The sequence below is a fragment of the Artemia sp. Qi Xiang Cuo genome, chromosome 15 (assembly GCF_049724085.1).
Source record: "Artemia sp. Qi Xiang Cuo chromosome 15, ASM4972408v1, whole genome shotgun sequence".
In the NCBI taxonomy this organism is placed as follows: domain Eukaryota; kingdom Metazoa; phylum Arthropoda; class Branchiopoda; order Anostraca; family Artemiidae; genus Artemia; species Artemia sp. Qi Xiang Cuo.
In genome coordinates, this window is record NC_142808.1 from 51,807,850 (window position 1) to 51,830,559 (window position 22,710).

The 22,710-nt window shown below is 34.0% G+C and overlaps 1 protein-coding gene and 1 pseudogene across 2 annotated transcripts in view; both read left to right on the forward strand.

The window, feature by feature from the left end:
- Nucleotides 1–22,710, forward strand: part of LOC148943826 (uncharacterized) — a 606,774-nt gene that overhangs the window by 420,430 nt on the left and 163,634 nt on the right.
- Nucleotides 13,901–22,710, forward strand: part of LOC148943831 (uncharacterized) — a 33,807-nt pseudogene continuing 24,997 nt past the window's right edge. Inside the window, exons 1-2 of the transcript XR_016142952.1 lie at nucleotides 13,901–13,948; nucleotides 18,448–18,527. The product of XR_016142952.1 is annotated as an uncharacterized LOC148943831 (transcript). The remainder of the gene's footprint in view (nucleotides 13,949–18,447; nucleotides 18,528–22,710) is intronic.

Below are 22,710 nucleotides of genomic sequence, written 5' to 3' on the forward strand. Positions count from 1 at the left end.
CTCCTTGAGCTATCCAAAAATTATGGCATGATCTCTTGTGAAAAAACATGGGGGGGGAGAGTAGAAATTGATGTCTAATTTTAAGTAATGTCCAGGAATATTTATAATTAACACATTCATTGTTGATGTGCCGGAAAGGAGAGGTTCTGATAATTTTGACCATCATATTACGATAACCATTCTCTATGCACCATCAATTATTACATTAGCGGGTTTCCTGGCACAAATGTGGAAGACAATCATAATAACAGAGGACCAAAAGGAAAACAATTTCTTTTCTTTATGTTTAGATCAGTTTCAGTTATGTTTATTCATTTCTTTATGTTTAATTCAAACTATCATAATAGCAAAGGATCACGAGGAAAACACTTTCTTTTCTTTATGTTTAAGTCAGTTTCAGTTATGTCAATTCGTTTCTTTATGTTTATTTCAGACGATCATAATAACAAAGGATCGCAAAAAAAACAACTTTTTTCTTTATGTTTAATTCAGTTTCAGTGATGTTAATTCATTTCTTTGTGTTTAATTCAGACGATTATAATAAGAAAGAATCACGAGGAAAACAATTTCTTTTCTTTATGTTTAATTCAACTTCAGTTATGTTAATTCATTTCTTTACGTTTCATTCAGACGATCATAATAACAAAGTATCACGAGGAAAACAATTTCTTTTCTTTATGTTTAATTTAGTTTCAGTTATGTTAGTTCGTTTGTTTATGTTTAATTCAGACGATCATAAACAAAGGAGAACGAGAAAAACAATTTTCTCTTCTTTATGTTTAATTCAGTTTCAGTTATGTCAATTCGTTTATTTAGGTTTAATTTAGACTATCATAATAAAAAAGGATCACAAGGAAAAAATTTCTTTTCTTTCTATTTTGTTCAGTTTCAGTTATGTTAATTCATTTCTTTTTGTTTAATTTAGACGATCATAATAACAAAGGATCATTTTCAACTAGGATACTAAAATCTTGAACATAATCCAACTCTAGAAGAGTTTTACTTCTGATAATTTTGATCATTGTATTACGATAACCATTCTCTATGCACCATCAATTATTACATTAGCGGGTTTGCTGGCACAAATATGGAAGACAATCATAATAACAAACGACCAAAAGGAAAACAATTTCTTTTCTTTATGTTTTGATCAGTTTCAGTTATGTTAATTCATTTCTTTATGTTTAATTCAGACTATCATAATACCAAAGGATCACGAGGAAAACACTTTATTTTCTTTATTTTTAATTCAGTTTGAGTTATGATAATTCGTTTCTTTACGTTTAATTCAAAAGATCGTAATAACAAAGGATCACGAGGAAACCAATTTTTTTTATGTTTAATTATGTTTCAGTTATGTTAATTCGTTTCTTTATGTTTAATTCAGACGATCATAAAAACAAAGGATCACAAGAAAAACAATTTCTCTTCCTTATGTTTAATTCAGCTGCACTTATGTTAATTCGTTTAGTTATGTTTAATTCAGACGATCATAATAAGAAAGAATCACAAGGAAAACAATTTCTTTTCTTTATGTTTATTCAGTTTCAGTTATTTTAATTGATTTCTTTTTGTTTAATTCAGACCATCATAATAACAAAGGATCACGAGGGAAACAATTTCTGTTATTTATGTTTAATTCAGTTTCAGTTATGTTAATTCGTTTCTTTAGGTTTAATTCAGACGATCATAATAACAAAAGATCAAAAAGGAAACAATTTCTTTTTCTTTATGTTTAGTTCAGTTATGTTAATTCATTTTTTTTTGTTTAATTCAGACGATCATAATAACAAAGGATCACCAGGAAAACAATTTCTTTTCTTTATGTTTTGTTCAGTTTCAGTTATGTTAATTCGTTTCTTTATGTTTAATTCAGACGATCATAATAACAAAGGATCACGAGGGAAACAATTTCTTTTCTTTGTGTTTAATTCAGTTTCAGTTATGTGATTTCATTTCTTTATGTTGAATTCAAACGATTATAATAGCGAAGGATCACGAGGAAAACAATTTCTTTTCTTTATGTTTAATTGAATTTCAGTTATGTTAATTCATTTCTTTATGTTTAATTCTGACGATCGTAATAACAAAGGATCAAAACAAAAAAACTGTTTTCTTTATGTTTAATTAGTTTGATTCAGTTTGTTTTAAGTTGATAAAGGTTTCCGGATGTGAAATCCGAATAATCCGATTTCCTTCACATTAACATTTTATTTTTGGTTTTGTCCACTATTTTGTTTTAAAATATTACATCTGTGTTTCTATATTTTTATTTGTTTCATTCATTAAACTTCTAACAATTTCTTCAAATGTCTCGAGGAAAGCTGGCCCATTCGAGTAAAAGATATTCAAGTCTGAGAGGCTGAAAACAATACCCCTGGAACTAGCACCTGTATTATGATAAAAATTAAATACATTATGCCCCATCCCCCCACATAGTACCTCCATTATAAAATACTTTATGTTGAAAAAAAAATTATGCTCATTTTCCCCGATTAGAATCCTTAGCACGATCATACCACACGGGAAAGGACCTAGATTTTCTTGCGGTTTCTATCGAAGAAGGTTTAAGGAATTTTGAACTATTGTTTTCCCACGTGACCTGCAAGTGGTAGAAACTCTTAAAAAGGATAAAACAACTTTAAAGTTAAAAAATCATAGCTACAGAACTTCTATGCAGTAAAAAAATTTGAGACTTGGAGTCTGTTATTGAATTAAATAAAAAACAAGTTCATAATAACTGAAAGTAAGGAGCAGCTTCAAAACTCCAAATGAACAGAAATTATTCCTTTTATGAAGGGGTTGCCCTCTCCTCAATACCTTGCTCTTTACGCTAAAACTTTTAGCACTTTTACAATATCTTTATATTCGACTCTTGTGGTAACGACTCTTGTGTTTTAGGAGCCATTCTTAAAAATATTGGAACAAATAGTCAAACTTATCGTAAAAAGCAGGGTATTGAGAAGGAAAGGAACCCCTTCGATTAAGGAATGATTTTTATTCGTTTTGAATTTTAATATTGCTTCTTACTTTCAGTTTAAAAAAGAAACTTGTTTTTACTTAACTTCCGATTGTTTTTCAAATGATGAGTGTAAATCTGGCTCACCCTCCATGAAAAATTCCCTCCCCTCTTGGGAAACTCCTCCGTGAAAATTTCCTCCAAAGTAAAATACATTTCCCCCGTAAAATTGCCACCGGACAATACCATAAGTGATTAAAATCTCACCTCCCCCCATCCTGCAACATTTCTTGCAGACAATTCAGCCTAAAATATCCTGCTCAGCCTACTTTCATTTGAAAAAATATTTTAATTTCTAATCGTTTTCTCGACCATTTTGGGAATCCCCCTTTCCATGTATCTTTTTTTCTGGAAATCCAAACACGCTGAAAATAGCCCGCAGAATTTCCCCCCGACACATCTTCATATTCAAAATTGAGTAGGTAACGAGATAGTAAGACCAATAAAATAATTTCAAATGAAAATTCTGTCAAATCTAACTAGTGTAAAATTACCCCTCTCTCTTTTACCACCGATAAATATCCCTATGGAAACCAACCCCAACCACCCTCCCCCCCCCCCCCCGAAGAAGGCATCTATACTTTTCAATAACAAATACTATAGATAAACAATGAGCAAATTTCATATCTTACTGGCGTTTCCTCACGGGATCTGAGGGGTCGTGGTGCAAATAGAGACAAAGTTATTGAATCTTTCAACTAGTCTCAACAAAATTATTTTGTCAAATTTTGTCCGACAACTTTGGGAAAAGAGGAACAAGGGATGGGGGCTAATTGTCCAATCTTTATGGCCACTCCAATCTTTTTGGTCACTTAAAAAGGGCACTAGAACTTTTCATTTCCGTTTTAATTGCACCCTCACCTAATTTTCCAGGACCATTATTTCGATCACTAAAAAAAAAAAAACTTCCGTAATCTTTCTTTTGGTAACGAAAACACACAAAATTTAATTTCTTTGTATATAAAAGCTTGAAACTTTTGCAACAGGGTTCTTTTATACTCTGTATCTGATGGTGTATTTTTCATTAAGATTTCTTGACTTTTAAAGGGTTATTTCAGCACCAACTTTTCGATAAATAAAAGTTCAAATAGAGATAAATTCTTTTAATAGACAGTGATAAATTTCACAAAAATACTAGATATTTTGGTCGCACGTGCAGTGACCATCATCAGTAGTATCACTAATGCTGACGGCCACTGCATATGTAACCGAAATATCCAGTATTGCTTTAGAAATTTATCCCGGTCCATTAAAATTAATGTATCCCTATTTGAACTTTTATTTATCGTCATGAAAAGGCAGTGTGGTCTTCGGAATTATTCCCCCTATTCGTAAAGCAGGCAGATTTTCTCAGATCTCGTAAGTTTTGATGGATATCACTATACTTGAGGAATTTTATATATTTGGAATCAACATAATATGTGTATTTTTTGTACGCAACTACTGATATCGAAATTCCGTTTTTTCAAATTTCTGTTACTATTTAGCACAGCCGATCGTTACTTAGAGTCCGTTGCCACGAACTGTTTAAAAACAAATGATTAATAATTTATTTGGCAAACAAAACTGTCACTTTCCCGTATAGTGTGAGTTATTTATTGTTTTGTTTTCATTCATTTTTATTATACCATCTTTATTTTTATTGTTTTGTGTTTACTTGCTCTGTCTGTTTGTTTCTTTTTTCTTCTGCTTTCTCCTGTTTTCGGCTCCCACAAGCTATGCTTTTGAGTCGAAGATAATAAACTGATTATTATTTTTTTAATATATAAATTAATTTATTGACTGATTGAAGGGTCAAAAGAAGTGTTTAGAAGCTTTAGTGATTTGCATCTTTAGGCAGTCTAGAACGTATTGCGATCTCTCTCAAAATAATTGGTAATAGTAGAGGTTCTGTCCAGCCAGTACAAAAGAGTCAAAGGTTCCATCGATTGGGAGTTTCACACCAGGAAGACCTCAACGTGAAAAGAAAATTAATTCAAAAGAACTGCCACTGTACCGGTTCGTCAAGTCTAAAAATGGGTTACACATTTTTGTTACAATTGCTACCTGTTGCTGGATATTTTGAGTCACTTTAATTTTAACTGGATTTAAGCGCTTTTTCTGTCCATAGTTTCATGTAAGATTTACAAATAACAGTCCATATACACGATGGCCTTCATCAGCAGATAAACAGTTTACATGCCGAGAATAGGCACTGTGTATGTACCCGAAATATCCAAAGATTTTGCTATTGTTTTCCATATCTAATAAAAGGATTTCTCCCTATTAAACTGTAAGATTTAACTGTAAGATGAACCCAATTGAACTGTAAAATGTAAGATTGAAAATCGTCTTATTTTACAGGACTTGTTTAAACTGGCATTATTCATCGTTGAAAAACAATTCTTGGGAAAAAAAAAGTAATTATAAAATTCAAATAAAAAAGAACTCCTGTGCATAGCTCTCAGAGGACCAGGGGTCAAGGATGCAGTTAATTTGAAGTCAAATCAAAGGTAACCCAATAGATATTAATTTTCTCGATCTAACCTAGAGTCAATGAGAGAATGACAGAAGCTCTACTTTTTTTTAATTTTCTTCTTTTTACTTTTTTCTACCAATTGTTTTGAAAAGGCTTGGAATGCGCTCGGAATGCGTTGTGTGAATCAAAAATATACCAAGAAATCACTAGAGATTGGACAAACATTTCACCCCTCCCCCTCCTTCACTAGAGATCATGCCATAGTTGTAGGAGATTTCAAAAAATTAGTAAATTTGGGTATGAGATTTATCTGTTCGAGATATCTTGGCCCCCTCCCAACTACAAAATGACCCACTACCCCTCCTTCAAAATAGCTGATGCATACTTACAAACCTTGGACTGTAACCATACCCCCTCAAAGGACAAGGTTTAACTACCCATTATACTCTCACAAAACCAACTTTAATATAAGTTTAAACACGAGTGACGCTACCAAGAGAAAGTTAATATGGCAATTTTTTAAAAATCTATAATTTATTTTTTAACGGGATCACGATAAATCAATGACTCTAGATTATATAACTTCAACAAAATTTAATTATGATCAAGTAGTAAGTTTTTAACCAATCTCTTTACCCTTTTCTATAGCCAGAATAACCAGGTGGTAAAATAACCCTCTTTGCATCAATTTTCAGAATTACACCGAACATAAACAGGTTCAAATAATATTCTTTGCCACAATACACGAGCAAATCTGGTGAAATATTATATCCTTTTGAATATTTTGCTTTTTTACTAAAAAACGAAGGAAAGTCTATATTTCAATTACCTCTGTCTAGTTTTTGATGGGTAGTAAGTAATTGAGACAAAAATTTTGGAAAGTAGTGAAAACATTATGTCAAGAAAGGGTTGCCACAATTTCTTTGGGGGTTCCCAAAAAATCAGGGATAGTGGAAGAAGTAACTGTTTCTAAGAAAAACTACCGACAAATTTCCCCAGGCCATGAAAGCTGCCAGGTAACATTTCTACTATGATACCCCAATTTTTTACGCCTGGATACTACATTTACGACTGATTACTTTCAGGGGATGTTGAACTAAATTAAAACACATTCTGTCCATGCTGATTGTCAAAAGGGCGCATCAGAAATATCTGAAGAACTGCTTGGGGCATCACGTTGGAACTCTTAGGGTATGTGGAACAGTGCTTGAACCTCAATGGAATGTTTGCGAAGAATTTAAAATAATTATAAAGACACTATGTTCCTCCATGTTATCAACAGAGAATACACGCAATATCTTTTGAGCGGCTAAGGGTCAGAATATTCAATCAAAAGATACTATCTTCGTCTAGGTTTTCATAAGGTTGTAATTGAAATGTTTCAGGAATGGCTGAAGTTATTTAGTTGAAACTTTCATGGATTGTTAGGGGGTATTGAAATAAAGCAAAAGCTACTAATCAGAACCATTAAATTGGAATTGTATATTTAAATTTTTACGCTAGAGACATGAAAAGCTGGAGAAATATTCATTATATTAACCAAAAGTTGGCACTCAAAACGAAAAAGAAATTAATAAAAAAAACTTTCCGAAAAAGAAGTTATAGAAAGAAAAGTAAAAGAAAATTCCTGAGTCACTTCTCTTGCAAGGAGATATATGATATAAATATCTACCCCGTAAAATATTGATTATAATTAACTAGATACCTGCTAATCAAAAATGAACCGAAATTAATTTAAAAAGACAAGCTATCTGAAAAAAAAATTTTGAAAGGAAAGTAAAGGCCATATTAAACTTAAGATCAGCAGATATAAATCCCTATGATAATTCAAACTCACAACAAACAGAAATTACTATTTAAAAATATGTGAAACCCAAAACGAATCAAAATTTAATAAGCAATTATAGCAAGTAAACATGCAACAGGTAATAAATAAAATTCAATGAATCTGTAAATCGTAGACCAAGTAAAACTTGAACTAATAAAATTAAACTGGAAATTATATTTTTAATGATGTTTAATAAATTTTAACAAAAAAATAATTTTTTAAAGGAAAATTAAAGAGTAGGTAGGGTTTTTAAACCAAAAATAAACTGAAATAAAGTCATATAATCTTCCAAGCACAAAAACACAACACAGATCACCATCAGTAGATTAGTGAAACACAAAACGAAGAGAAATTACAATAAATAACCGAGTAAAACCCAAAATGAACAGAAATTAACATGATTAGGGCTGAAAACAAAGAGAAGAGACCTAATGCGTCGTTCACGTGTTTGATTATATGATTGGGAAAGTGGTTCAAGGTTTATTATAGGGATTACTAAAGTATCGGCTTCTCTTTTGAGAAAACCGAAACATGACTCGTTTATTCTTAAATCACCGGAATCTCTGTTTGAAGCTAAACCTAAATGTTGGTATTTAAAAACTTAAGTCGTTTCCCTGTAGTTCTGGACAATACCTTTGTCATGAGAAATTCAAGTAGCTCGGTTAAATAAAATAGTATGTTCCGGAAAACCATAGATATGTTCTGCAAGGGAAGAGTTGAAATTTTCTGGGTTTTCCCGCTTTTAAGGGTGTTATCAATTCAGGTAGAGTGCAGATCTAATCTATCCATAAGCCGTTGGAGAGTTCTTCCTATGTACCGAAGACCACATGAGCATGTAATTCTTTAGACACCAGAGTTTTCACCTTTTGGGATAGGGTCTTTACCTTGAGAACTTTGGGAGCTGATAGTTTTACTGGGTCTGTAAAAAGTGTAAATATTATTTTTCTTTAGATTTTTGTAAATGCGTTCTGAAACCCCTTTTACCTACGGAAGACCAAGGTAAACGGAATTTTCCCTTTGATTTGTATTATCTATGTCACCATCTGATAGCTTTTTAATATGTTTTCAATTACAGAATTTATTAAACTAATTGAACAACTATTCCCAAATAAAACATCCCTAAAATGAACAAGCTCTGAATCCAGGAAACGTAGTGAACAAACCTGCAATACTCTATCGACTAGAGAAGTGACCACTCCTGTTTTAACCACAGGAGAATGATTAGAGGAATAATTTAAGTAACGGTCACTATGCGTAGGTTTTCTATAAGCCCCTAACTCGAAAAATCTATCATTTCGGTTCACCAGAACATCCAAGAAAGGAAGACGCATAACTACCTCTGATTCCTGAGAAAATTTGATCCAAAGAGTTAAGTAAGTTAAAGAAAGACCCCAAAGATTCTTCACCATGCTCCCGTGAATAAAAAATATCATCTTTAAAACGAAAACAAAATTCAGGTTTACAGAGACTTTGTGAAATAGCCCTTTCTTCAATGTCTTCCATGAAAATGTCAGCCTCTATTGGTGAAAGGGGGCACCCATTGGAAGCCCATATTTCTGTTTATAAGAATTAGCTTTATAATCGGAATAAAAAGAAGTTATTTTACACACGGTTGTAAGTGAAAGAAGGGTCTGATCAAAAAGTGCAGATATGTCTGTTATAGATGTAATAGAACTGAGTTAATGCTCCAACACGAGTTCGGCCTTTGGGGAATCACAATTGGTATGCATTGAATCCGCATCAAAGCTGCCTGTTTTTCTATTTGTTTTAACCGAAGCTTGCTTTACCTTGGAAACGAAATCAGAGGAATGTTTAATATAAGATTTTTGAGCCTGAATAAGTGGGCAAAATACAACTGATAATAATATGATGATGATAACGAAGCTTATTTCGGTTTTCTCAAAAGAGAAGCTGATACTTTATCATTCCCTGAAATAAACCTTGAACTACTTTCCCAATCAAATAATCAAACACGTGAACAACACCATAGGTCTCAAAGGGTGTCTGCAAGAAATGCAATAATTAAAATCAGGAATCAGATGACATAGTTCTCCTACTTATTTAATTGCTGGTTCATTTTGTTTTTGAGTGAATGAATTGTTTCCTTTTATTTCTTTGTTGTTCGCTAGTATCCGTCGATGGCAATTCATAAATTTTTGGATTTTGTGCAAATCGTGGATATTGGCGAATGACTCGCTTTTATGGTTGTTAGGTATTTGGTTTTAATTCTTATAATTTTTGGCTTTTATTGAATTTTATTCATCTTCTAATTTTTTGGTTTTTTGGTTCTTTTCACATTGACTTTCCGCGATTTTTTTCTTCTTTTTTTGGCAAATTCCTTGAATATATTATTTCGTTTCGCGCTGAAGAAGAGAGGCGGTTGTCCTCTCGATATCTTCGCTTTTTTTGTTTATCCAATATTTTCGTTTGGCGTTAAAAACCCCATTTTTGATCGTTTCCTTTTCTTATAAAAAGAGCTTTATTAGACCGAAAATGATCAAAATTAAAGTCAAATAATTGTTGAAGAGTAAAACTACCACAAAATACTATCATTGAGTAAATGAAACCCAAAACAAACAAAAATGAAAGTAGGGCTGACAGCACCAATGCCATCTAAAGACAAGAACATAATTTGCACTTCACTTAAATACAATAAATGAATGTGAATTGACAGTTAAATATACATATATAAAGTTTTATTCCTTATGTTCTAAATAATTTTTTTCATTTATTAGAGTAAAAAAACAGAAACATTTAACATGTATTTTGTTTTCATTAAAGTGTAATTATGTTCTGATCTTCAGAAGGCATGGGCGTGTCAACTCTTCTCTTTGTTTTCAGCCCTGATCATGTTAATTTATGTTCATTTTGGGTTTTACTCGGTTATTTATTGTAATTTCTCTTCGTTTTGTGTTTCACTAATCTACTGATGGTGATCTGTGGTGTATTTTTGTGCTTGGAAGATTATATGACTTTATTTCAGTTTATTTTTGGTTTAAAAACCCTACCTACTCTTTAATTTTCCTTTAAAAAATTATTTTTTTTGTAAAAATTTATTAAACATCATTAAAAATATATTTTCCAGTTTAATTTTATTAGTTCAAGTTTTACTTGGTCTACGATTTACAGATTCATTGAATTTTATTTATTACCTGTTGCATGTTTACTTGCTATAATTGCTTATTAAATTTCGATTCGTTTTGGGTTTCACATATTTTTAAATAGTAATTTCTGTTCGTTGTGAGTTTGAATTATCATAGGGATTTATATCTGCTGATCTTAAGTTTAATATGGCCTTTACTTTCCTTTCAAAAATTTTTTTTAGATAGCTTGTCTTTTTAAATTAATTTCGGTTCATTTTTGATTAGCAGGTATCTAGTTAATTATAATCAATATTTTATGGGGTAGATATTTATATCATTAATCTCCTTGCAAGAGAAGTGACTCAGGAATTTTCTTTTACTTTTCTTTCTATAACTTCTTTTTCGGAAAGTTTTTTTTATTAATTTCTTTTTCGTTTTGAGTGCCAACTTTTGGTTAATATAATGAATATTTCTCCAGCTTTTCATGTCTCTAGCGTAAGATTTAAATATACAATTCCAATTTAATGGTTCTGATTCTGTACTAGGTAGTGGTGTCTATAGAATCCCGTGTTCTTGTGGAAAATTTTACATTGGTAGGACCCATCAACAACTAGGTGAACGTTTGCATGAGCACAAAATTTCAATAGATAAGTCCCTGAGATTAAAAAATAACAATGACAACTTTGATTCGGAATTGGCTTCGCATATTTTCGTAAATCCGACACATCTAGTTCTGTTTGACCAGGCAACCTTAATATCAACTGTAAATGGCGTACCACAAACTTTTAAAGAGGTAATTGAGTTAAAAAAAATATATGAACCAAAATTTAGCAATAAATAGAGATACAGGAGATATTTCATTAAGCGCAATTTACGACAGTTTAATCTTGAAGGACTCAATCAATATTTTCACCCGGTATAACTTAAAAGAACCTATTTGCATATCTAATGAAAACCGAAATCGTAGGCCAGCTAAAACTATTGCAAGGCAAAAGATCGTTGCCCAATCATACTGGTAAATTCATTTTCATTGATTCCTGCCTGGTTTTTATTCAGTGTCTGTTCTGTCTGTAAAGTAAACTTCGAAAGGTTAGATTTTCGTGTTTTTTCTCTCTCTTTGTCTCCTTTTTTGTTTAGCACTTAGGACGACTTGGCGGAGGTCCTTGTCGAAATATTTGCTTATATTTTGTTCATCTTCATGGTTCGCCACTGGCTGACAAAATCCTCGTTTTTTCACCCTTTTTGATTTTATTTTTCATTTTGTTAGTTTCTCTCCTCTCTGAGTTTCATTTGTCATGTATAGCCAGTGTGGTCTAAGAATGTATTTACAATTAAAAAGGGCACTAGCCCTTTGAATTTACAATCGAATGAGCTTTTTTTGAAGTTTCTCCAACAACGTCTTCTTTAAAAACCTTATATGCCCCCAGGGCATAACTTACAACCCTAGCCCTGAGGGCTGTGGGGGAGTGTCCTCCTCAAAAACTTATTTTCTATCTGGGAATCAACTACGCTGAACAAATGGCTATCTAAAAATTTTGATTGAATGTATTTGGGGAAGTGATGGGCGTGGGGGGGGGCTAGGTACCCTCCAATCACTTTCGACTATTAAAAAGGGCACTAGCCTTTTAAATTTACAATCGAATGAGCCTTTTTTTAAGTTTCTACGACAACACCTTCTATTAAAACCTTATATGGCCCCAGGGCATAACTTAAAACCCTTCCCCCGAGGGTCGTGGGGGAGTATCCTCCTCAAAAACATATTTTTTATCAGGAAATCAAGTACGCTGAACAAAATGGCTCTCTCAAAATTTTGATTGGATGTGCTTGGGGAAATGATGGGTGTGGGGGGGGGGAGGTTAGTTGCCCACCAATTACTTTCGTCTATTAAAAAGGGCCTTTGAATTTCCAATCGAATGAGTCTTTTTTGAAGTTTCTACGACAACGCCTTCTATAAAAACCATATATGCCCCAAGGACATATCTTAATACCCTTGCTGAACAAAATTGCTATCTCAAAATTTTGATTGGATGTGTTTGGGGGAATGATGGGCGTGGGGGGGGGGCTAGTTGCCCTCCAATCACTTTCGGCTATTAAAAAGGGGCCTAGACATTTGAATTTCCATGCAAATGAGCAATTTTTGAAGTTTTTACGACAACGCCTTCTATAAAAACCTTATGTGCCCCCAGGGCATAATTTAAAACCCTCGCCCTGAGGGTTGTGGGGGACTGTCCTCCTCAAAACACATTTTCTATCGGGAAATCAACTACGCTGAACAAAATGGCTATCTCAAAATTTTGATTGGATGTGTTTGGGGGTATGATGGGTGTGGGGGGGGGGGGGCTAGTTGCCCTCCAATAACTTTCGACTATTAAAAATGGCACTAGCTCTTATACTTTCATATAGCATGAGCCTGTTTTGAAGTTTCTTCGACAACACCTTCTATAAAAACCTTATATGCCCTCAGGGCATAACTTTTAACCCTTGCCTTGAGGGTTTTGGGGGAGTGTCCTCCTCAAAAACATATTTTTAATCTGGAAATCAACTACGCTGAACAAAATGGCTATCTCAAAATTGTGATTGGATGTGTTGGGGGGAATGATGGGCTTGGGGGAGGGGGCTAGTTGCCCTCCAATCACTTTCATCTATTAAAAAGGGCACTAGCCACTCGAATTTCCAGTCGAATGAGGCGTTTTCGAAGTTTCTATAACAACGCCTTTGATACGAAGTGCCCGGCTGAAGAAGAAAAAAAAACACATTGTGCCCACATCGTTCTTTACTTAGGCAGCGCTAGCGCGCTGCCTATAAAACCCCTCTAATCATTCCTTAAAAGTTGTACCTTAATACCCTTGCCGCCATTAGTTGCAGCAATTGTAGCAGTAGCATTATTGGTATTCACATTGTGCGTTCTGGCTAGTTCAAAATCTGTCACAACTTAGCCTGAAAGATCCTTCTTAGCTGTTCTTGAGATATTGCTGTGTTACTCTTTTGACCATTCTTGTCACCCTTTCTCATTAATACCAATAGCCTTAGTAGCAGCAGTAGGATTAGTAAACTTAGTAGTCATAGCCTTAGTTTTAATAGCAGTAGTAATATAACTACTAGTAAAAGTAGTAGTAGTATGAGTAGAAGCAGTAGCATTGGGAAGAAAAGGCTGTATTTTGCAACATCCCCCCCAACAAGCCCTCCAAGTTCCGACTTCACGCATCACACTGTTCCTAAAATACCGCTTATATGCTCTTTTGACAAAGGCATACAGATGACCGGTTTGCGATTGATTTCTATACGAAGTGCCTTGGTCAGAAAAAAAATACATTGCGCCTACATCACCTATTACTTAGGCATTGGTATTGCGCTGCCTATGATTGGGTCAACTGTAGTGGGTTTTTCATCAGAGCAATAAGTCATATACAGCATATGCGGCTAAATTTGAAAACGGAGATTTCTTTTCAACACTTTTTTTTAGGGATTTTGTGGAATGTAAATCCTAATATCAAAGAAGAAATGATCTACTTAAAATATTGGGCATGCTGGATTCTAGCATTTTATTAGTAGTTTCTAGCGTATTATTTTATGATCAATCATGTGCACCTTTTTTGTAAAATCAATTCAAACATTCTCTGAAAAAACTATTGGCCTTTCTTGGGGAACTGAAAAAGAAAGTTTAATTTTCTATAGACTAGGCCTACTTAATTTCCATTGTTTGAACTAGTCCTAGCAGAAAGCTGATAGACCATTATTTGTAAGAAGACAAGGGTAACATTCTACTTTAGCTACTTTCGGTTATCTTGGAAAGGGGTTAGGTTAGAAAAATGAAACTTTCAGGGATGAGTCTATAGGCTAAAGAATGTCCTGGGAAGGTATTTTGAAGTACCTACCTCCACTACTTCTCCCTCTAGAGGGTCATGACCTTTGATGACCTTTAAAAATATGGGTAAAATTCTACTTTAGCTACTTTTGGCTATCTTGGAATGGGGTTAGGTTAGGAAAATGAAACTTTCAGGGATGGGTCTAGAGGCTAAAGTATGTCCCGGGAAGGTATTTTGAAGTACCTACCTCCACTCCTTCTCCCTCTAGAGGTTCCTGAAATTTTGCCTACATGACAGGTCTATACCCATTGAAATTTTGACAAAACAACATTTTACATTAATTTTCAGTTATCAGTTTCTTTTTCTCTGGCTTTAGCTCTGAAAATGCAATTTCAGTTATTTGAGCAGAATTTTAAGCCATATAAATAGTTTATTTCAAAAATTTAGGAAATGTATTTGCATATCTTTAAAACCATATAAATTGGGATTGAGCAAAGTTGTGAAGCTGAAAAAAATTTTGTTGTACTTCATTTAAGCAGAAGATCTATCTTGCAAGGTTTCACTTCTATAACTCACATATTTTTAAAGGTCATCAAAGGTCAGGACCCTCTAGAGGGAGAAGGAGTGGAGGTGGGTACTTCAAAATACCTTCCCAGGACATACTTTAGCCTGTAGATCTATCCCTGAAAGTTTCATTTTCCTAACCAACCCCCTTTCCAAGATAGCCAAAAGTTACTAAAGTAGAATTTTACCAAAATTTATAACTGAAAGTTAAGGTAAAATGTTGTTTTGTCAAAATTTCAATAGATATGGACCTGTCATGTAGTCTAGGCAAATTTCAGGACCCACTAGAGGGAGAAGGAGTGGGGGTAGGTATTTCAAAATACATTCCTAGGACATATTTTGGTAAAGTTCTACCAAATCATATTATTGAGTTAGGAATAAAGTGAATACACCATTCAATGCCTTTTTTTATGCTGATTACGAATATAATAATCATTTCTATTGGAAATGAATTTCAGCCCCCCCTATATATGCCAATTCAGGGTTAGGTTAGGTTATAGAAAAATATACCCTGAATTGGCATATATAGGGGGACTGAAATTCATATCCAATTGTCTCATGAGCATATTAAAACTTAGGATACAGTTTTGTATTTTTTTTTTCATCATGTTTTGATCTGCTTGTTGAGGAAATTGACTGCATTTTTGAAAGTATTTCAACATTTTAACTGTGACCACTCATTGACACATTTTTTTATATGTATATAATTGGCTATTGTAACTAATTTAAACCAACAAATGATTTGCATACATACAAATGAAATTCACATTCGCCACATGAACATGCAGCCTAGGCTATAGGAATAAATTACAACAATGGAAGAATGGTCAATTTAGAAAAAACTTGTATTTTATTGTTGTTTAAAACTAGCCATTATTATAAGGAAGTTTTGCCTTCTTTATTTTTGGGTATAAATGTACAACCATTTCACCTCATTTGTAGGATGGCATATCTTTCAGGACAAAACTAAAAACTGATAAAATGCTTATCTTTTTTTTCAAAAAGTTGTATTGCTAAACTAGAAAAAGAAGGAATGAAGTGAAGGTAAAGGCTCTCCAACTGGAAAGTATAGTAACAAGGATTATTTTGCACATTATGAAATAAATAGTTTTCTTAACATGTCTCATTATGTGGTGGGTGGAATAGTTATACATTTACACCATTTTTTTTGCAACTGGCACTCTTTGCCATTAGAAAATGTCTTGTTACAAAAAAAAAAAAAACACATTTGATTGCATCAAGTCCATGTTCTAAACAAGACACATTTCAACAAAGAGGCTTTCACATACAACAGTGTTCAATAATAAAGAAATATATTGTCAAAGCTATATATGGGATCATTGGGGGAATTGTCATAGCCTAGGGTACAATTCTAATTTAGCTAATTTTTTCTATCTTGTAAAGGGGTTAGGTTAGGAAAATGAAACTTCCGGGGATGGATCTGCAGACTAAAGTATGTCCAGAGAAGGTAATTTGAAGTAACTACCTTTCTTTCTCCCTTTAGTGGGCCCTGACCTTTAAAAATCTTCCTGTTATGAAAATGAAACCTTGCAAAATAGATCTTCTGCTTAAATGAGGTAGAACAAAACTTTTCTGAAGCTCCAAAACTTTTCTCAATCTCAATTTATGAGGGTTTCAAAGATCCACAAATACATTTCCTAAATTTTGAATTAAAAGACAATTTATAGGCTTATGGTTTGGATTCTACTCAAATAACAGGAAAAAAACAGAGAAAAAGAAACTGATAACTGAAAATTCAGGTAAAAAAGATGTTTTGTCAAAATTTCTAAAGGTATAGTAAGCTGGTATAGAAGGTATAGTAAGCTACCTGTCAAGTAGGCAAATTTCTAAGACTTATAAATCAGAAGAAGGTTAACATGGAAGCTTAGCAATATGCCTAGAGTATGTTTTTGGCCCTGGATTCATTACTAAAATTTTTTTGTCCTAACCTAACCCCTTTCCAAGATAGCAAAAAGTAGCTAAACTAGAATTTTACCTGTCATAGTAAGGAACCAAATGATGCTCTTTTCTGATATAAAGAGGTTTCCTTAAGAACAGCTGAAACTGTAGAATGGTAACAAACACTAAAAAATATTTAGCCTACCAATTATTGATAAGGTTCCTATGCTCCTGTTCCCCTTTCCCTTATTATGAGGTAGAACTAAGATTAAAATCTTCCATGTAACTCAAGATCCAATCTTAATTTGATGTACTGCAGTCAACTAATGCACATGCATGTATTTACTATGATAATATTTCATAAATATGTCAGTAAATGAACATTGTAGATCCTTGTTCTCCATTTTGAAACATGAGACCAAAATGTGTTATCAAGGATGTCAATTTGCAAAAGTTTTTCTCTATAAAGGTTTTGCTTTTGAAAGAACAAAACAAAGGTATTATTTCATTGAGATTTCCACAAAAGGTATTTTAAAATCTAGGATGGGGTGGAGGGAATATCCCTGTATCCTTTTCCCATCAATGCAGCCATATGTAATTTTTAATTCTTGTGAGGAATGTTTCATGTTATTATTATTTTTACTCAGTTTTATTTGTTTTATCTGATGATTTGTTGACCACATACAATTGCATTGAGCAGTAGGCTCTTGTTTTTATAATTAGGTCAACTTGTTTTAGGTATTATTCAAAATGTTAAAAAATTAGCCCAAAACCCTTCTATAAATGGGTAATATTTTTGTTAACACAGAACTAATACAGGCCTGTCATAAAAAGACATATATCTTTAGTTCCAACATGTATGGTTATGTCCCATTTTTCTCCTACAGGTGTGTGCTGTAATTGCAATAATAGTAACCATTATATAGCAATAGTATTGATTAATTTTTTTTAGGGAATTGCTTGTTAACCCCCACAGCCAAGGTTAGTTATTAGGGGTGGAGGAGGGGGGTCAATTATTAACCCTTTGGAGGCTTATCATTTGTTTTTGAGGGTTTTTTATCTGGTGAATATTTCAATTCTATTTGTATCTACTTTTTGGTTGTCACTAAATCAGGTAAGAACAGTTAATGATGGACTTTGGAAAATGCATAATATGTATGACCAAAATAGCAAATGCCTTGGATAATAACTAAACTTAGTCCTATGTTGATATTAGTAAATAAAGTGACAACATATTTAAATTCTGAACACTCAGGGACATTCATATGCTACATCTTTAGATCATCTACAGAATAGGTATTTTTATCATCTTAGTTCTATGATTTGAAGTAAGCAATAAAATATTTTTCAAGGTTTAGTGATTTTTTTTGGTTTTCTTAATCATTAAAACCATCAACAAGTATTTCATCAAAGTAATTTTAAAAGCACTTGACTTAAGACAAGGTTTGCAGCTAAACTGTCATGCATCTTCCTGGGGCCTAGTTTGGGCTTTAAATACAATTGAGAAAGTGTTGCTTTTTTAAGGTAATATAAACCTGTATTATGCAATTTTATCATATGTGCATTGCTCCAACAAAATTCAAGGCACTTAAAAAAGACATGAAAAATAAAGAAACAAATTTCTTTTCAGAAATTGGTGAAAAACTGGAAAAAAATACCAGTTTGAAAATCTATCACAGTAAATACATAACAATATGCACGTTTTGTGGAAAGAATTTAAAACTGGAGTGCCATTTCCAAGTGTTGTTGATAGTATTATATGTTTTATAGCTATTGTTAACTTATTTCAGAGATAATATCATGGATTTACCTCACATTCTAAACATGGCTGAGTCTATTACCATTCCTGAGACTTCTGTTGTTAAAAATGGTAAGTTGTCCAATAAAATTTTGTTAACAAAATCAACTGATAGCTGCTTTTCTATAGTAAATAATTGCTTCTGTTTCCTCTTGCTTCTTAAGTTCTCCTCAGTAAAAATAACCAAATTGAAAGAACATGCAACTGCATAAAAGCTAGGTAATGGAAGGGCTATTTTGCTACACAAAAGTCTAATTTATCAGCTATATTTTTCAGTTTGAGGAGACAACATGTCTTCAGTGAAAAATGTTTCTCTTATTATTTTCTGTATGCAGGCATAAGCAATAAGAAAGATTAGAAAGCAATAAGAAAAAAAATATTCCTGCTGAAGAGTCTATTTTTTGTGTCAGCCGCAATAATTATAAAGTTTTGTTATAATTATCTATAATATTATAATAATATGATAATTATAGGGGCTAGTCTCTGTCTCTTATAATAAGAATTTTTTTAAACCAAATTGCCTAAAATGTTTTCCATAGCATTAGTTGTTGTTGGTTTGTGTATTATGTTCTGTGATAAATATTTATTAAGCCAACCAACCTGCAACAAAAACACATAATAAAGCAAAAGCAAGCAGCAATAAAAAAGCAAGCACTACATAAGCAAATAGTAAGCACAAGCACAAAACACTACATCTCCTTTCTTTCACAGGTAGTAATTACTGTTACACACTAACAATAATACAAAAAACATTAACAGTGTAATTTAAATGTTCATTATTTTCCTTGGTTTAACCACTCTGCCAGTTTTTGTCACATATGGTTGTAGGAAACCATGTCTATTTTGGTTATTACTGTCAGTTGGGGGAGGGGGAGTTGGAGCTCTTGGGGTTTTTTAAGGGCTGTCTTGGATATTTTCCCCAGGACTATAGTTTATTGGAGTCTTTGGGACAGCACAGCATTGAGAAGACGGTAGGATCCAAGGTGGTTCAACTTCTGGTGGCAGCTCCACATCACCAGTGAATACTGAAGACTGTTGAGAACAGTCTCCAGCACAGGACCGTGGTTTCAAATTTGCCCAATTCCTGCAATAAAATCAACCATTTTCAACCTGGATGAGATAAGATCTTGGGGCCATGCATGATATAATTGCACCTTTAGTCCAATGTGTGGCTTCTTTTGATAGCTTGACCCAGACGGGTTGGTTGTCTTTCAACTCCATTAGGTTCTTAGATGCCTTGTCATAGTTCTGCTTCTGTATTTGTTGTTGTCTGGCTCTTGCTCTTCAGAACTTTTTCTTTGGAATAGTCTTTGGCTGCAATTGCTGCTGAGTACAGGGAAGGATAGACCTTAAACTTCTACTCATAAGGAGCTGTGTGGGGATGCGACTCCATCTATAGGAGTATTCTGGTATTCTAATAGACCAAGGTAGGGGTCTGTGTTGGACTCAGTTGCTTTTGACATGATCCTGCTGGCTATATCCACAGCCTTCTCAGCATGGCCATTGGACTGGGGAAAGTTGGGACTTAAAGTCAGATGCTGGATATCCCATTTCTTCAAAAAGGACTGGGATTCTTCTGATGTAAACTGTAGTCCATTGTCAGACTGTATTTTCTCTGGAATGCCATTTCTGGTAAAATGAGCCTTGAACTTTTTTATGGCTTCTGCAGATGTTGCCGGTTTGACTTGATCAATTTCTATAAAACAACTATAATAGCAACTGGTTAACAAGTAGTCTCTTTTTTTGATATGGCGAAATCAAGACCCACATATTCCCAAGGATACTGTGGGATTGGCGTCAATATCAGGGGTTCTTTCTGGTTGTCTCTGAAAAACTTCCCACAGGTTTCAATATTCCATATCAGATCTTCAATAGCCAAATTGATATTTGGCCAGTAAACAGCACTTCTGGCTCTTTGCTTGCGTTTCTCCATCCCATGGTGTGCTACTTGCAATTGCTGCAGTATGACCCTTTGCAATGCTCTGGGGATGACAACTCTACTTCCTTTCAAAATGATACCATTAATGCTGGACAACTCATCCCTAACATTCCAATAAGGTTGTATGGCAGCAGAACACTGGTGCTGGTTATTTAGCCATCCTTTTTGTAGGACTGAGCTAAGTTGTATCATAACTGGGTCCCTTCTATTTTCTTCATAGATGATCTTCATCTTCTTATCACTGTCAGGGATACTTCTCACAAAAGAGTGGACATGGACTTCAATATCCATTGAGCATTCTTCATCAAAGTGGGGTGAATGCAGTCTTGACAGTCTGTTGGCAACAGGCAAATCCTTCCCCCTAGCATACTGAACCACAATGTCATATGGCTGTAACTGTAGCATCATCCTTTGGAGCCTAGGAGGGGCTTGGCATAGTGGTTTTGACAATATGGCCTCTAATGGCTTATGATCTGTATGAGCAACAATTTTCCTCCCATAGACAAATTGGTGGGATTTTCTAGAGCCATATAGAATGGCATAAAGCTCTTTCTCAAACTGGGAATAATTCTGTTCTGTTGATGTTAGAGCTCCTGATCCAAAAGCAACAATTTTCCTACCAACGCTAAATTCTGCTCCAGTGCCATGCTTGAAGGCGTCAGTTTTCAGCTCAACAATTTTTGCCTTAGTATTGAAAGTTGCCAGGCTACTATAAATCATAGTTTTGATCTTATCCATTGCTGCTATGTGCTGATTGTTCCACTCAAAGACGTTTTGTTTTCCTAACTCCCTGAGTGGAAAGTTTAAGGATTACAAGTTTGGAATGTATTTTGAAAGAAAGTTGGTCATTTCAAGGAATGTGGCTAGTTTGTCTTTGTTTGATGGCTGTGGCATCTCACTTATGGCCTCAACTTTGGAAGGGTCTGGTTTGATGCCATCTGCAGTAACCAAATGTCCAAAGTATGGTACACTTGTAGATCCAAATATGCATTTTTCTGGATTAATATTGACCCCAACTTCTCTGGCCTTCTGTAGGACTTTCTTTAAATTCTCATCATGTTCTTCATTCTTCTCAGATACAAGGATATCATCTACAATGATGTCAACACCTTTTAGTTCGCCAAAGGTCTCTTCCATCTTTTGCTGGAATTTGTCTTGTGCACATAATATGCCAAATGGCCTTCTTTTGTATCTGTACCAGCCAAATGGAGCGTTGAAGGTTTTGATAAGTGACAATTTCTTGATTAATGCCAACATCCAATACTTAGATGTTGCATCCAGTTTTGAGAACTTATTGTGGCCATGAGTTTTGACAGCAATATCTTCAAAAGTTGGGATGGGGTAGTAGGGCCTTTGTTTTTATTTGTTAAGCTCTCTGGGGTCTAAACATAAACATAAAATTCCATCTGACTTTTCCAGTGCTACAATTGAATTAACCCACTTTGTTGGAGCTACAACTTTTTCAATGATATCTAAACTTTCCAGGCAGTCAAGCTCACTTTTAACCCTGTCATATAAGGAAAAAGGAATTCTGCGCGCAGGATTCACAGTAGAAATTGCATTCCCCTTAACATGGATTTCTACGTTCCCTGGAAGTTTACCTATTCCAGTCAAGACATCACCAAATTCCTTGCGAATTTGGGTCTCCTGATTGCTCTTCTTAGTAGATAAGGGTGAGATAGATGTTTCAACTTTCACAAATCCCATTTCTACACATGCTTGGTACCCTAGTATTGGGTTTGATTGTGTATCTACTACAAAGAAGCTTTACTTTTTGTTGGCGTTTCCATTCTGTCTGAAATTTAGAGAGCAGACTCTAGCAATCGGAATGCACGTTCCTCCATAAGCTAAAAGGATCTGTTTTGTTTTGTTCAGTTGTGGTTTGGGTATAAGCCACTCATAGACAGATTTTGGTATTACATTTTCTTCAGCTCCTGTTTCGATTTTGAATCGAGTGTCCAATGCCGAATTGTTCAGTTTATTGGCCACACTCGGTTGCTTGATTTCTCAGTTATGGCTCCAATAAATAGCGTATCAATATATATTTCTTGTTCTTGATTCCCTTCAGTTCCTTCCATATCAATAGTGTCTAAAGGTTTGTTACGACAGACACGAGCAAAGTGATTTGTCTTTCCACACTTGGAGCAAGATTTGCCGCTGGCTGGACATTTGTGGCTTGGGTCATATTTACCACCGCAGAAGTAATGCTTCTTACTTGTTGTGGGCTGGTCAAACTTCCTTTGTTTCCTTACAAAATCTATTTCCTGCTTTATAGTTGGTTTATTTATTGTAGTATGTGATGTGGATGTGGCTGAC